A 12,178-nucleotide genomic window follows, 5' to 3' on the forward strand; every position below is an offset into this window, starting at 1 on the left:
GCCATATGCTGGGCCTTTCTCCCGCCCCCCTCTGCTGCAAGCAAGACAGACGCTCCGAAGAAGACCGAAGACTCCAACAGCGGAGCCAAAACACAGGTTTGTCCCTTCACCCGGGGCCAAAGGACTGCAATACCTGGGGGGTGAGAGAAACTGACTTTTTGTCTAATTTGAAATTTAAGTACATCTAAGACGGGGTAAAACTAGATGTTGCCCAGTCTAATGGTGCTTGAGAGTTTAGACTACCACATACTTACTTCAGGCAAACTGTTAAAAGAACATATAAACACGCAAACAGTAAACACACCGGTAAAAACTTTGGTATTGATCTTTTGTAGTAAAGATTGTGACAGGCTGGCCCCCCTCGGGTGTCCCCTGGGGTGCCGGGAGGCCACCACGAGGGGACCCAGGCTGGCGGATTAGTCTTTTACCCAGTGGTGCTGGGCTAGGCTCCCCAGCGTTTTCCAGCCAAGCACACAGACCGGGCCACGCCCAGCTGCACAGAGTGCCAGACATCTGCTCTGGGAAGGTTCAGCTTAAAGGGCTTGCCAGAGCACCCAGGTGCTCCCCCCCCACCCCCCCCAAGAGTACAAACCGACAATGTATATGAAATTCACCTCTTCCCTCAATGCGGAAGAGGGTCCACACAACTTCACTCCCACCGCCCCCGGTTAGAAATCACATGTAAATTACACCTTACTTTACTAATACAAACAACAGGAGGAATTTAACCTGGACTGTATTAAGCTTAATACACTTTCTTATAGGGCAGAAATGAACAATCTGTTTTAGATTGCCTTGCTCTAAGAAAATAAGTTTTCTTGCTCTGTCTGCTAACTGGTTTTTAGAACCACATTCAGGGTGAGAACTTGCATGTGATCTTCTTCAGACTTCCCCCAGTTCAGACTTTGCTGGAACCAGGTTGGAAGGGTAAGAAAGGACTGAAAACAACTTTCATCTTGGGTCAGGTCACAGGGGAGAACTGATGACCTGGATTACCTCATTCCCCACCCTGAAATAGGATTTACATTAGGAAACAGACCCCCTCCCCCCCCCCCCCCCCAGGAGTCCCACCTGTTTTCCACAAGAGGCTAAGTACAGAATGCAAGATGGGTTCCAGTATCAGGTGACGTGGTCACATGCCTCTGTAGGCCCGCTGTAAAAGACCTTGTCTCTTGGTGATCGGCCATTAACGCTGTCTGGCTTTTTCATTGTTGTACCTGAAGTGTTACAGTCATATTGTAACTTCAGATACAGAAATAGTCAAATTACAGACATACAAGTTGGCTCATATACTAGATATCTATTTTCAGAACTCTCTCACAAAGTAACATAATATTCCTATGGGTGAGGCCCCCGCTTTCTGCAAGATGGATATGATTTACTGAATGCGATGTCATTCCAGAGTATGCAGACCTGAGCAAAGTATCAGAAGAGATAGTGTTTTGGAAAGTTTGAGATGACTGGATATACACTAGCCTTCATCAATGGAAATAATAAATTTGCACTGCTTATCTTTGTGACGTCATACTAATTGGTTCACTGCTTTGTCTTGAACAGCACAAGACGGTACGTTCCTGAGGTAGAGAGCTGGGAGCTGGAGGGATTTGGGCGGTGCCTTTCTCCGTAAGTGGCTCTGGGAGCATTCATGCAATCTAGCAGGGTGCGGGGCTCCACATGCGGTTGTGCTGAGCGATCACAGCGCCTCGAGGGGCTTGCTGCTTGTCTCTAGCCTGGGCTGTCTCTCTCAATGCTTTGCTTGTGAGTTAAGGGCTACAGTGGTCCCAGTGTCCCAGGCTGCATCCCGGGGATCCTGTCACAAGGGGTACTCACTGGGAAGATCCATGGGGAAGGAGAGGCAAGGTTTGACACCTGGCCCTGTTGGGATAAGGGCCTTCTAGTTAGGGGGAAGAAACCTCCCCTCTCCCCTGACACATCAGTTTTTGCTTAAACTAAAGTCTAACATGTAGCTAATTGTATTTCCATATATTTTACAGGTAAATGTTGATTGGAAGAAGAGAGTCCGCAAATGGTAGATGAGGAAAAGACACAGTAATAGGAGGATTCCATTCCAAAGGAGGAGGAATTTCCAGTCCTGGGTGGATGGAGCACGTGTACCACAGTGATGACTCATAACTTGGTCAGTTCTTCGCGTGCCGGTTGAGTAAACGTGCCATAAAGCAAGGTAACGGAATTAAAGGAGCTGGGTCCAATTCACAATAAACAGCAATTTGCCAGAAAAGATTAAATCCCATCCTGTACAAAGCCAGGCCCTAAATTCAGACCTATGTGCAGCATGTAAATCTCAAGAAGGGCAAGAATGTGGTGGAAGATCACCACAACATAAGCAGATTCTAGGCATACAGGCAGTATGACTGTCAAAGGGCACAAGGTTCTGATCGGAGCTATATTTCCCAAGGATTTAAGGTACACTCCGAGGCCGTGGGGGTTTTTTGGCCTTACTTTCTCATCCCTCAATAAGCAAACAAACACATGCACAAAATTTTTCGGTCTATCAAGAGCTTGCACCGCCACCGCTCTTCTTTTGCGGGCTGTTGTTTTTCTTTTCAGTTGCGAGTGTGGCGGGAGCCTCCGAATAGCGATCGTGCAGATTCTTTGCTTAGTGCACCAGGAGTACAGAATTTGTGCTGTGAAACTCTTCAAGGCCATACCCACACACACACAGTCACGTTTCAGTTCTTCACCCCTGTATTGTGACTGAGATGGGTATAATGACAGACACATTGACTGTCAGTCAGTTTACTGTTCTCAGTTTGAGTATACTGTTTGTTTGTTAGTAAGTCTACACCCCAAGCTGCTGCTGCAAAGAATGTGTTTGCAACAGAAGTAGATGTTGATTAAAGTGGGGTAATTGTGCCCCCTTGCACTGGAAGTTCCATGGTGCATGTTACTGTAGGGTGTGTCCTGCATTTAGAAAAAGTCTCTATGGGGGTATGGTTACCGGATGCTGCAGGCTGCTGACCGAGTTTATGTATGTGTATTCTTTGAGAGCTTGAATTTGTGATCGGATAAGAAAATGTTTGTACGTTTGTATTGGTGCATCATCACGGTCAACAATCACAAAAGTGTATGTATGCAATGGTGTTCTGCTTGCACTTTTGTGCACATTATGTATCATAGGGTGTGACTAAAACTATTTGCGTGTGTTAGCATCTGCAAGCAGCTGGATCTGTTCACTGGATTGAACACATATATTTAAAGAGTCATACAGATCAAACGTATAACAGTTGTATGAATTTTTGCCACTCACATGGACAGGCATTGAGTGCAGCAAGTATACACATCCGTACACGTATAGAGCAATGGTAAAGTGTATTGCCAATACACTGCCTGTGCACGAATACTTGTGCATACAAGATGTCAGTGTTTCAAATTGCCAGTCTGATGTGCCTGACTTTTCCTGTATATACCAATAAACTTTGACTAAATATATGTCAATGAGATAAAGTTTATTGGTACAAGTGCTTGACTTGAATAGTCATTCCTCAAAGTGCTTGACTTTTAGTGTGTTTTTTGTTCGTTTGTAGAGATTCTCTACAATCTTTTGTGTGTTTTTACACATTTAGTTGTAGAGATTGATTATCTTCAAATACCACATGGAAAATGTAACTTTGGTACAAATGAGATCTCTAGATGTACACATGATCAAACTAATTGTAAATTTATGAATGGTGTACATGTAGATACCAAACAAGCTCACATCTGTTATATGAAATGGTTTGTTTTAATTTCTAACACTTGTAGCACATGCTTGTTTATCTAACAGATCTCAATTATGGATTAAAACTTGTGGTAATGTATTTATTTAGTTCATAAACATTTCACTACAGAACACTTTATCAAATCTTAACAAATCAGTCTGTTACACAAACATACAGATTTGAACAATTTCTACTACCTCAATCCTCTAAAGTATTAAAGTAAACATCCTTGTGAAAAAAATTTAGTTCGTAAACAAACACACTTTGATCTTAGATTTTACAACACCATTTGTGTTATTTCTCTGGTTCTTTTGATAAAGTGTAGTTATTAACTGAGTTTAGAGGAACTAAGTGTATAATAACAATCAGGGTTGTTCAACCTTATTCATGTGGGTGTTTAAATTTAGTGTTTAAACGAAACACTAGAGAACATCTCCAACTATCGTTTTTCAGTTACACTGAAAGTGTTAAAACAATTTGAGAATATTTTGAAAACTGATCAAGTCTGCATAACAACTGATTTACTTCTGAGTTTGATTAATCTAAGAAACAAACATATCAACCAGTTAAAGATCAGAGTGAAAAATCTTATCTAATACACTCTCTCATCGAACTCATCCAAGAATGATGTAGACATGTTTGTCTAACAGTAAATCCAGGTAATATAAAACTAGATCACCCTACATAGTTAGTTATAAATATAGCAAACATAATCAATTTAACAGTTTTATATTAACTATGTAGGGTGATAAAATGTAATATTACCTGATGTTTTATCAGATGATATTCTAGGATCTTACTGAAAACAAGATTTGTCTCAAGATATCAGTCAAAATCAGTTTTAGTCGACTAACAAGTTTTAATCTTAAAGTTTGTTAACAAACTTACTGACAAGGAAAGAATCAAACTCAGAGCAACATGTTAATTGCTGAACTTTCAGACTATATAGATCTGTGAGATACAAATAGTTGAAGTGTTGAGGTGCTTTGTATTCAGGATATTCAGCATTTGTAACTAGTTAGATATCAGGAAATACATCAGTGTTGAGACTGTTATCAAACTCAAGATTATCAGTATCTGATCTTATCAAAGTTGAGGATTGGTGAACAAATGTGAGACTGTTGTTGTAACATTGCATCTGAAGAAGTGGTTTATGTGTTTAAGGGTATTGATCCAATAAGCTTTTGTGGGTAAAAGTTATTTTGCTTTACTACCAGTAGTTAACTGAGTCCAGTGGCACCTTTTAACAACACATGCCCAAATACCAAACTATCACACTAGAAAAACAATCAATGTAACATCCTAGATCTTGATGTTGATAGGATGTTACCAAACTAACAGTTATCAGAATCTATGGACAGTGATTGTTCACTATGTCATCTGATTGTAGAGTTTATTATTCTAATCAGTATTTAATCAGATGACAAAGAATCTAGGATGTTAGTGAACAAACATCCTAGATTCTCTGTCATGTGATTTTTCTAATGTGGAGTTTAACATTCAATCAGATGACAGTTATCAGAATCAGTAATCACTGTCCATAGATTGAACTATTATTACAAAACTAGACGTTTTTGTAGTTGATATCCAAAGGTTAAAGATTGTCATTTAGTTTGTTCTTTTGTTTAGTTTTCACACAATTAACAAACCTGTTTTCCAAACAGTTGAGTTCAGCCAAATTCAAAGCAAACATTATGATGATTAGGATAATATTCAAAGTGCATTAAAGTGCACTTAAGAGACTAATGCACATGACTCGAAACTGAGACATGGATATATCCATCTTCTGAAGATTAGTCATAAGATTTGACACTAATCTTCAGATGTTGATTTCATTATACTAAAGTTGATTGGTATACCAAAGTGATATAGTTACTTTCCAGATTAGATTTAAACAGTAGTAGGAGTATGCTTAACACTTCTGTGTTTTCAAAGCATTTGTAAGATGCTTTGTTAGTTGACAGGATATCTTGGTAACATAGTAAAGGATAAGATTCTTTAAAACTGTTTTAGTTTACTTACTTCTGTCATAGTTTATCAAAACCATCATCACTTTAAACTCATCTTAAGCATAGAGTAGTAGCATTCTGTGTCTGCATTTACAGGATAGGGTTATATTCTGCTTGACCGGTTTTTAAAAAACAACAGTTTAGATTAATCTACTTCTTTAAAACCAAGTAACTACAAACTCTCTCAAAAACTGAGTCACTGTTTGTCAGATACTTTACAGACAAAACTTTTAGTTAAATCTCATAACTTATTGACCTGAATATTAATGTCAAGTGACTAAACTGAAACAAATACTATAAGTGACAGTTTTACTTTTCTACTTCTTAAATTTGGAATTAAGCAAACATTTTGATCTGTACTGACTCATTAAGTGGTCAAAACTTTCTAATACTAGAGAATCTCATCTAAAACTGGATCTCACTTTTGTACTCTTACTTATGATAGATTTAGTGTTTCAGATTCCATCTACACCTCATCCAATTATCATCTTTTGTAGTAAGAAATCTCACAAATCACAACCAGATATGTTAGTTTACAGTCCCTGTTCAGATTTTACTACTTTACAGGTACACTTGATTAAAAAGACATCATCTTTGTGAAAAATCTCATTACCAAAAGGTTTTGATATCTACTCTACACTTTTGAATCTGTGTAAGTTACTTTTAAGTTAATGGTATTTCTCAAAACACTCAAATCCTTAAATGTTTACAATAAGGGTTTGTCTGTGTCAGTACTAATCAATTTCTACTTGAATTTGAAGTAAAAACTCTAACAAGTATTTGTTTGGATCAGTTGAACTGATCATCCAGTAATTTAGGATTCTACTTTAGTTTTCAACTTTATAGTATTGTTGTACATGTACAAATCTTGTGCTGTACTTTCTCTTTTGTCACAAAGTTAGTACCTTTATTCTTGTAGGAGCAGTATTTTATAATCATATTTTACCGGCCACCCTTTTTGAATCTATAAAGACATACATTGAATGTCAGATGCATTCCTTTCTGCTAGACTGCCAGTGTCTGTACCAATAAGGCAGGGACCGACCAGAACAACTTAACCATCCTTATGGTCACCCTTTTGTTTTAGTAGGATAACTATAGACGTTCTGACTGTTTACTTTTGCTAAATCTATATAAGTCTGGATTAGTTTACTTACACTGGTTTCCTATAACTATCTTACTAAACCTTAGACAGTCACTCAGGATTTTGTCTTTGTAATACAAACAGTTCACATTGGCGCTTCAGGCCCTCAACGTTTCTCTAATCTATTTATGTATTCTGTATACCTTTGTCCAAGAAAAAGATAAGATGTGAAAGCCATCACAAACAGTCTCTCTCACAGAAACCTTCAAAGAGGAATGCACGCGTCAGGAAAAGTGAGAGACTTTCCATTGTATCTATCGGAAAATATCCAAGGCTAAACACCAGGAGACAAACATGTTAGCAGCACCGATGACCTCAGAGGCGAGGCAGGCACCCCTGAAGGCAAGATGACAAATAGGAGATGTCATTTGATGGTTATTGTCTGGCTTCCCCTCATTAACAGCAGAAAACCAAGATTAACACCACTTAAGGACTCCATGCATTTTGCAATGTCATCCTGTAATCATTGAGTCACATAAAGATGGGGTGTTTTGCCATGGAACGCCGAGTTCAGTCCTGCAAAGCCTTGGATTGCAACTGACAGAGCCTAGCTCCTCACTCATGCTCAAACTGGCCATTAGATTATAGTTACCAGTCTGACTTGAGCTACAACAAAGACCACCTGCAGAATGTGTGTGTATGTTGTGTGACTGAAAAGCATCTGCTGTTTATTTTCAATAAATATGGTGTATTTGCCTTCTCATGCTGTACTAAGTGGTCAGTAGTGAGATTTGTGTTTATAAAAGATCCCATGTGCTAAGTTTGTCTCTAGATGAGATAAGGTATTGATTTAAGTTTTGGCATAGATCATGAACATCAGATGGAGATGATTGATTTGGCTGTACTAAACTACTCACAGGAGTTCAGTGTTGTGTACAATGTGACAGCTACAGTGTTTATAGGTTTAGACAAATTTGTTATAGAAACTTTTGAATTTACAAACATTAAAATGTACATTCTCAAAAAATGGGTGTTCTGTCTCAAACAGTTTCAATGCAAACAATAGTGTCTTTATGGATTGTACACTATTGTTTATTCACACTTACTTACTATGTAAAACATTCATATAACTGAATAAAAACAAGAAGTTTCCTGGTTTAAACATCAAAGTCATGTTTTTGTTAACCTGAATTAGTTTCTCTCTTTTAAAACAAACTAGATTTAACTATTAAGTTCATTGTTGTAGTTTAACTGTTTCATTGTTAGAGAAACTAATTAAATGATTGTGTTAATAGTTATAGTACTATAACACAAAGTTCTCAACTCTAACTAAACATAGATTGTTTGTTTTGAGTTGAGTCACCTAGTTTACTCAGAAATTGTTTCTCTTATGAGTTGAAAGTAGTAATCTTAGTAATGTAGATTTGTGGAAAGTTACAAACATCAAATTTAGTTACAAATTTGAGTGTTAGTTTTCTGTTTTCTGGAGGAAATCAAGTTTTGTAACTACAGTGATGTTTAAATAATTCATAGTTAAATTTATAAAGCAGAGATTTTTATATCAGTTTTCAGTTGTTAATGTAATGCTACAGTTTGAAATCTATTTTATAGTACTGAACTACAAAGTTTAGATCTAAATCTAGTTTAAATGCTTTTGATTTAATCTACATTTAGGTAGTTTTTAAACTGTACCCTACTTCAACAGATCTAATGATTGTAAGGTTTATAATCTATTGAAATAGTTCTAGTACTTTAAGTTAGTTTGTAAGTTTACTGTAAAACTAAACTAACTAGTTATACATTTAAACTGTAAAAATGCATCAAAGTTCAGTTGATATTAAGCATGTTTTTAGATCTGTATATGTATGTCATTGGATCTTTGACTGTACAGTCAGATCTTACAGGTGTTTAATCAAAAGTTTACAAATCTCAAATGTTAACATACTCAATTAACAGCTAACAAACATGTTTTCAAAGTCCTCAGATTTAACATGAAGCAATGTGGAACTAATGTATTGATTAGTGTAGATTAAATCATAGTAATTCTACATAACTCAAATCTCAATTTTAGATTTATCCTAATGTAAAATTTAGGAGTTTATGTCTGTCTGTCTACATGTTTCAGTCAAAACTAAACAGATCTCTATCAACTACTAGACATTCTATAGTTTGAAGTCTGAGAGCACTTACTAAATCAGTTTAATGTCAAACTTCATAATCTTAGACCTAAATTCTGCCTGTTTGGTTGAGTTTACAAAAAGTAAACATGACCTCTAGATTATCTAAAAACTGACAACCACTTGATTATATTCTAAATCTGACAGGATCTAAGCATTGATTAGTTTACAAAATTTATATTGAGATATTAATCTAAACCAACAATTTTGTCCAAGCTTGAGATTAAGCTAAAACTTGTGTAGTTACAGTAATTAAACTTGTCAGGATCTAGATTGCTCTAGTTTCTCTAGACTCATACCAAATTTAACAATCTAGATTAATCTCCAGCAGGTAATTATACTCCTTGTTTTCTTTAAAAATTTACTCAAATTAGACAGTTATCTAAAGTGTACTCCAGATCTTTACTCTCTGATTAAAGACTCAGTTATCTCTCAGTGAAAAAGTTGGTATATACACTTCTCAGCATAGTCTTGACGTAAAATCAGAATGATTTTCAGATTCATATTACCAAATAAATCATGTAATATCCAATGATCAAGTAATGGTTAAAGTATGCTATAAAATTTACAGATTGAGAATGTACTGATTATATACCAATAAGTAGAGTACTAACTCATGATCAGATAGACAAAGTCTAATCACAATGTCAAGTAAGCAAGTAAAATCATGGATGATTTACTTTTGTAGTTTGTAAAAACTATTCTGATCATTAAACTGTTTAAGCTTTTACTTTAAGATGTTTAAATATGTATAGTTCTAAACTAAAACTAAACTGTAGACAAACTACATAGAACATGTATGTTTCAAGGGATTACAAAGTTTGTAGTTTACACTACTTAAGTACATAAGTAACCAGTTTTCGTTTTAGGTAAGTTGTTCTGATATGTATCTTAGTTTAGTGTAACTGTTTCTACATGTTCCCAGTTTTTACAAATACGTAAACTGAGTAAAGTGTAGTTTACAAAAGTAATCAGAACAAGTTCAAGTTCATAAGCTAATTATGTACTGTAGTGTTTTAACATAGTAATTTTACATACTGTAAAAACTACTGACAGAACTATATGTAAAGTATAAAGTATACTTGGGACAGGGAATACATAGAGTATGTATGTTCTGGTAACTGTTTATTCAGGTAAAAGTATACACTACACAGTTCAGTGTACTTCAACAAATTACTCTACACAGTAAGTAACCTGTATAGTTCTAAACTATACATTAGAACTATACATTACTAAACTACACTGTCAGTTTGTTCATCAACCCTAAGTGAACTTAAGTAACCACAAAGGTTACTTAACTAAAGAATAAAGTAGTTAACGTAAACCACAAACAGTTGGTTTAAAGCGTACTCAACAAAGTTAGTTTTCTTTTAAAGTTAATAAACTACTTTACTTGCCGTCATTTAAAGTACTCTCGTAGTTAAGTCCTAACATTACTTAAGCAAACCTGTAAACTATGTTTTGGTTAAACAAACTGTGGTTGACAAAGGTCTTAGTAAACTTTGTTACTAAACAGTAACTACGAAAGTGTGTCTGTTTGTTCTCAAATTATTAGGACTTTTAGTGTAAAAGTACTTCCCGAGTACTTTTCTCTAATGTTAACTAAAACGTGAACCTAGTTTAAAAGTGTTTTAGTTGGACTATAGTCCAACTAAAACAAACACACTCTGTTTAAAGTAATTACTCTAGGGGAATGTTCTGTTTGTTTTATGTCTAAACCTTTGCATTATAGAGAACAACTTCAGCAAACTACAGGTTAAAGTACTTGTTATAGTTATTAAACTCAGTCTGACTTAAGTTGAAACTCTAGTTGTTTGACTTAAGCAAACTAAGTCAAACAACTAAACAACTACTTTGTTTTGTTCACTTTAAAGTAAAATACTATTGGTCTCACATATTCAAACTCAGTACACTGTTAGTTTTTACTGGCCTTAATGTTTTACACTATGTGTACTACTTCTAAAGTAGACTTTTCAACTACACTTGTACTACAAAGTTTAACAGTCTAGAAGAAGTACACTTTTAAACAGAATACTGAAAGTTTGTCTAAAGCTTGTTTGTCTCTGGGTTTGAGTTAGTGAACATTAAGTTTGTTAAAGTATGTACTAAACTTTTTGTACTTCTACTTTTATAGACAGTCTTACATGTTCAGACTGTCTTTTATCACTTTACTTTTGAAGTAGTTTAGTGTGTTTAAATACTTTAGTGCAGTGAAGTTTGTAGACTTTAGAACAGTCAAAGTTACATTAAACTACTAACTACTTGAAGTGACCTTACTACTTGCTTTAAAGTCACTGAGACTGTTTAACATAGAAAGAAGTAAAGTACACAGAACAATTTGAATTTACTATAACTTAACATTATAATATTTACTTTTACTTAACATAGAAGTAGATGGTAAACGTTATGTTATGTTAAGTAAAACTGTTCAACATTATCCTTTATACTTTATAATATTTACTTAACTAATAAATGACAAGGATAAAGTACTACTTGAACAGTTGTCATTTTGAAGTTGGTTTGTTTATACTTTACAGTAATTTTGCATTTGACATAAACTAAGTGACCTTTACTTTGTACTGTAGAATACTTTGTAGTTTGACTAGTCTACATATAAATGACTGACTGTAGGACAGTGAAGTTGAAGTACAAAGGTTTATACTTATTTTGTACAGTTCATTGAAACAAGGTGAACAAACTTAACTTTGAAACAACTGCAAATGTAGTTTAAGTGAATGTGACCTATATAGGTCTTGAGTTCAGTATTCAGTAGTTTGGTTAGTATACTAAAGTGAACATGAGTTCAGTACTTTCTAGGACAAATTATGCTTTCATGTTTAACATTAAATTTAGTTTTCATATAAGTGTACGTTTTTAGTTGTCAAAGTAAGTTCACTTGTTCATGTTAACACAACATTACTTTGTTTATGTTAACGTAAATGAACTCAACTTAGGGCACTTTAAGGTTTATAACCGAAAGGGCCCTTATGTTGTTTGTGTTTAGGTAAAGTATACTTTACCTAAAGTGAAGTTGGTAACATTTCACTCAACTGTGCAAAGGTCACTGCACACTCACTAATTTAAAGTCTAAGTTTTTAAACTTTAACTGGTGTCTTTTTAGTACTACACATTCAGTTTGTTTGTCTGAAAACTTAATGTACTTTAATCAGTTTAGTCAACTTTATATTA

General features: G+C 35.2%; 1 protein-coding gene and 1 long non-coding RNA gene across 3 annotated transcripts in view; both read right to left on the minus strand.

The window, feature by feature from the left end:
* LOC102946062 (indoleamine 2,3-dioxygenase 1) overlaps positions 1–12,178 on the minus strand; it is a 68,926-nt gene that overhangs the window by 22,611 nt on the left and 34,137 nt on the right. The gene's annotated exons all lie outside the window — the stretch shown is intronic.
* LOC122463876 lies at positions 3,806–11,570 on the minus strand. Of its 2 annotated transcripts, XR_006287571.1 has the most exons (3): positions 11,557–11,570; positions 10,024–10,026; positions 3,806–9,900 (listed from the first exon to the last, which is right to left on the minus strand). It is a non-coding gene; the product is annotated as an uncharacterized LOC122463876 (long non-coding RNA). The 2 variants fall into 2 exon arrangements; XR_006287570.1 differs by lacking the exon at positions 11,557–11,570 and having other exon boundaries at positions 10,024–10,345.

Source organism: Chelonia mydas, chromosome 26 (genome assembly GCF_015237465.2).
Source record: "Chelonia mydas isolate rCheMyd1 chromosome 26, rCheMyd1.pri.v2, whole genome shotgun sequence".
NCBI classification, from domain to species: domain Eukaryota; kingdom Metazoa; phylum Chordata; order Testudines; family Cheloniidae; genus Chelonia; species Chelonia mydas.